Raw genomic sequence first — 5000 nt, 5'->3', positions numbered from 1 at the left:
AATTAATATTACCACAGACAGTTACAGGTCTCAAATGTGGATAAATAATGCGATAACGCGATTGTTTTACTCAACGATTTTCACTCGACCCCTCGACCTCCTTTCCTTTGGCTCATCAAGCCCCTTTTTGCATGACCGCGATCCTGGGGGCCTGGAAAGTGTAACGGACATAGAATAGAGAGGGAGAAAAAAAGAAAGAGAGAAAGAGAAAGAGAGAGAGTGAGTGAGAAAGAAAGAGAGAGAGAGAGAGAGAGAGAGAGAGAGAGAAGACTACGGTCGCTCGTACTACCCCCTTGAGCGAAAATGGGGTAAATCGAGATGAGAGCCAGGGAAATTAGTGCGTGGAGGATTTTATTGGAGCGTCGGCGTGTAATGAAGATTTTACGAGCGACGCTCGATTATTGGTTATTTAACGTCCTCGTGCCTATGGAGGAGGCCGAAGGGTAGAAACGAATAGAACGATGGGGTGAAGGCAGTTTTCTCTCTCTCTCTCTCTCTTTCTCTCTCTTTCCCTCTCTAATTGTTTTCCACCGTCGACGTTACCTCAACGACTACCCTTCCCAACTTCGTTCGCGATCCAAGGATAGATATCTCAGACGTGAGACACTCTAATTACCTTGCCAAGACAAGTAGAACGTTGGAAAAGATCATCGTATAGAAAGGGGGGAAACGGGGGAAAGGATCGGAGCAACACAGAGATCTTTTCTTAGCGAGACGCGAATACTCGTTTGCTTTATGGAAATGAGGGATGAAACAAATAGTACGTGAATACCCCCGCTAATTCTTTCGTCCTTGCACCCCTAATGCATTCTGCACACGCTTCCCTTTCTCCCTTTTCGGCAAGTATGCAGAAGGTATTTGGTGGTGCAGTGGAATACTGCTGGTAATGCGTTTCCCGTTAGACGAATAAAGCTACGGATATTGTAATCAGAAAAATAATAGATACAATATTTCTCGCTTATATATGAATCTTAAATCTATTTTATTTTATTTTCCTTTTTTATTTTTTCCTTTTGTTTCATTCTTTTTTCTAATTAAGAAACATCGTTTGAAATTTCGAACATTCATAAAGTTTAGTATTTCGCCGATATCGTCAAGTTGTGTCTTTGCCTTATCAGTAACGCGTTCATCGTCCACGAAACATCTTCGTAAAGCAAGTTTCGTTCGTCTTTATAGTCAGTCTCCGCAGCTACTCTTCAAGTTTCTCCTCGCAGAACGGCTACGTTCTTCGTCGTCGTTCTTGCTTTCTACACGCTACTAGCCAGCAACAACGTCTTCGTCGTTCTGGTCTCCAAGCCGATGTCCTTGAAGCTTTCTAGGGGAACTCAGGAGAGAACTTACGAAGATCCGTGATATCACGATCCACCTACAGGTTCAAAGAGGAAGAGAGGGAGAGGGGAAGAGAGAGAGAGAAAGCGGCCATTTTGCTTGCTTTCCCTCTCTCCCAGCTTTTGGTTCGCTCTTCCTCTGTGTGTCTCTCCCTCTGTCCCTCCCGGGGTTCTCTCTACCCCCGTACAATCCTCTAACGGCCCCCACAGCACAGTGGTACGAGGGAGAGCTGCAGGGGGTGGTTGAGGTGGGTTGAACGAGGGTGAGGGCCTGCAAGCTATACTCTATATCTACACATACGTATATAACTGTATATATGTATGACTCTATATACATATATATATATATATATATATATATATACATATATATATGTATGTATATATAGATATATAGTATATATGTATGTATACTATATAGAGATATACCTATTCTGCCCTTCAGTACCGGAAACAGCTCCGTCACGAGCTCAACCAACGCCATGGTAGCCAACATGGCGAATCCAGCGGTGCTCAGTATGAAATTTTCGGATCTATACTCTTGTTTTTCTAACTGATCATAAAAATAAAATTTCAAAATCTAATATAAACAACAATTTCTTGGAAAAGTCATAAAAACAGTTTAAGTTATGAGCAAGTTAGTATCGTGTGACGTCGACTGTTTACTCGAAGAAGAAATAGCAGAAGAAGAAGAAGAAGAAGAAGAAAAAGAAAAAGAAGGAAAAGAAGGAGGAAGAGGAATAAGATCGTCCTCGGCGCTTATGTTCATTGAATCGTGGAGAACGCGATATACGCAGGAGTAGGTACGTGTGAGTAAGCATTAAAGATCGAAGCAGTGGTGCTCTTGCCAACCACTATACGCACCTTCCTTTTCTAACTTCCACTTGTTAGTGAAACGCCTATGTATACGTACACAACGGTATATCGAGTACCAATTAGAAACAATACGACCGTCAATGGAAAAGCTAACTTCTAGCCGAGAATATCGCGAGCGTGCCGGATCGATCTATCTATCCATCTCGTTGCTCTGTATTCGTCGCGTCGGGAACTACGTATCCGTGTCGATCGATATGGGGATGGTTTACGTGTGTAAAATGGAAGATACAACCGAACTCATTGCTATCTACCTGTAGATATATATATACATATGTACAAATGTACATAAATAGAACGATAACTCATTAACTCTCTTCGTTCTTTCTTCTCTTTTCTTTTTGAGTATATATAAATGTAATCGAATGAACTTCAGAGTATCGGGAAAGTATCGTAATAGCAACGACTTTCAATATATTTGTTTGGAGTGGTAAAACTTATGCAGATACTAATCGTACGCAACAGATTAAAAGAATATTTTTATCTACCATCTACCATTTTCAGTAAACTAAAAAAAATCATACGAATGATGACCCAATTTCTCGCTGAGAGAACCGTATCATTTTTCCAGGCAAATTCGAGCGATCCTTTGCAAGCATATACATACTTTACTCTTACGTACATATGAGGATAACATATAAACATCTATCTACGTATACATAAGTATGTGTATTCGCCTCATAGGTGCGCTCGCGTAAACGCCGAGTACCGCACACGAAGCGGGTAATGTGTACGACGCACGCCATACGTGGGTGCGACGGCACAACGGTATTCTATTCTGCCTTCGGGTAGTTTATGATTCGGTCTCTCGTGTATTATGTGGCCCCGCACCGCTGCCAGATAATGAAGAAATTAATAAAGAAGAAAAACTGTGAGAGCGAACGAATGAACAACGTTCGTCGCGTGGCTTCTGTCTTTTTTCCTTTTGTTCTTTTTCCTCCTACTACTCCTCCTCTTCATCATCATCATCATCATCATCATCATCTTCTTCTTCTTCTTTTTCTTCTTCTTCTTCCTCTTTACTAAAACACGTAGGAAACAGAGGAACCACCACTTCAGAGTAAAGGACATTCATTTTTTTTCCTTCCCCGCAGGCTAGAGTCACTTCGCGGACCGTAAACATTATTTTTAAGACCCTTTTCGTGAGCAGTCACCGTACATACATACGTAACTACGTTCTCTTTCACGTTGGGTGTGTTCGACGATTCACTTCGCATTAAACAAAATGGCCTTCACGTTTTCTGGCCGAAGGCTTTCTTCAAAGTTATTACGTTTGAATCTAATCGAATAGCAAAATACTCCTGTTATTTACATAATGCGTATGGAATTGTCAATGACGAAAGAACAACAAATAATTGCGATAGATTTCTTTTAATTTCATATTTGATCAATCGACCGATGTATCCATTTGATCGATCCATTCGATATTTTTTTTTTCTTTTTCTTTTAATAAATGTAAATATAATTTTTGTACATTATTCGTATAAATTTTTAATGTATCAAAAAACAAGGACTAAACAAGCGTAGAAAAGAGAAGATGGTAGGAAGCAACACAAGGCGTTGATGTTAGATAGCGAGTAGAGATACTTACGAGTATATCGCCTCGTTGCAGGATAGTAGGCGCGTAGTGGAATGGTTAGCGAGCGAGTGTTTGGGCTTAGAGCACCGAAGATAGGTACTTTCCGCCTCCGGTACCGGTGGCAAAGGCAAAGGAGGGCTTTGCGAGAAGAAATTGTTGGTGGAAGGTACGCGGGGTGAAGTTAGTGATGGGTTGAAACGATGATAGATTACAAAGTTAAAACTTTCGATTAAAACTTAATTGTAAATAATTCAATTTTTCATTTCGATCGTCAAATAAATTCCTAGGATATTAATCTTTACAATTTAGAAATCTTATAAATTTGAGAAATAATTTTATAATGAATCATGATAAGACTTTTTGTAAAATTAATTTGTGATCAAACGTATACATAAAATGATCTATCACGAAATCGAATCATCTGTTTTCTCTGTTAATCGTCGATCTTCGATTGAACAAATTCGACTGTTGTTCTGAGCCATCACTCGAGACAAGGAACTAGGATAACCAAGAGCATAGAAGGTCTCGTCTGAGTTGCAGGGCTGTTCCTACGAAGGTGGAGTAAAGGAGATGCTTTTACCTTCGACTCGACGGAGAGGTAATGTCGAGGATTCAGAGGGTTGAGTACGAGCAACCCTCAGGATTCGACCTGGACCAACCCCTCCACGAAATATCTTCTGGACCAAGACTTGTCTGCGAGCGTACAAACGCCATACGTGGTTAAACACACACGTACGAAAACATACATACACTCTAGAGCTACCCATTTCAACCAACAGTAGTAACTTTGCGCTCGTGCACACGTACATACTCATTTATGTTTGGATTCGTATATATTGTACATATATATGTACATACATAGATACATAGGTACGTACATTCTACTAGAGTATACGCGACCGTATAAAGTTGGCGAAATCGTTTGTTCCATTCTTTGTGCACCTTTGATATCTCGGTGAGCATGGTTAGATACATAACGTTCACTAAACGTATGTGTTTATTAGAAAAAGAAATCCTAGGACTGTATTGTCAAATCAATAAGGCTGACTATATTTTCAACCTTAATCATTTAAAAATCGTTTTTAAAACGTGTTACGTTCGCCAACATAAGTATATATATACAAGTGAAAAGTATCTATTTAATACCAATGTATTACGAAATGTATATATATATATATATATATATATATTATGCGTAAGTAATATATTTCTTTTTTCTC

At 39.6% G+C, this 5000-nt stretch overlaps 1 long non-coding RNA gene across 1 annotated transcript in view; it reads left to right on the top strand.

Moving 5' to 3' along the window:
• Window positions 1-1795: 1795 nt before the first annotated feature.
• The window catches only part of LOC124428436, a 24599-nt gene continuing 21394 nt past the window's right edge, over window positions 1796-5000 (top strand). The window contains exon 1 of the long non-coding RNA XR_006943172.1: window positions 1796-2131. This is a non-coding gene — a long non-coding RNA (uncharacterized LOC124428436). The remainder of the gene's footprint in view (window positions 2132-5000) is intronic.

The sequence above is a fragment of the Vespa crabro genome, chromosome 1 (genome assembly GCF_910589235.1).
Source record: "Vespa crabro chromosome 1, iyVesCrab1.2, whole genome shotgun sequence".
NCBI lineage: Eukaryota > Metazoa > Arthropoda > Insecta > Hymenoptera > Vespidae > Vespa > Vespa crabro.
This window is presented reverse-complemented; position numbering and strand designations above follow the sequence as displayed.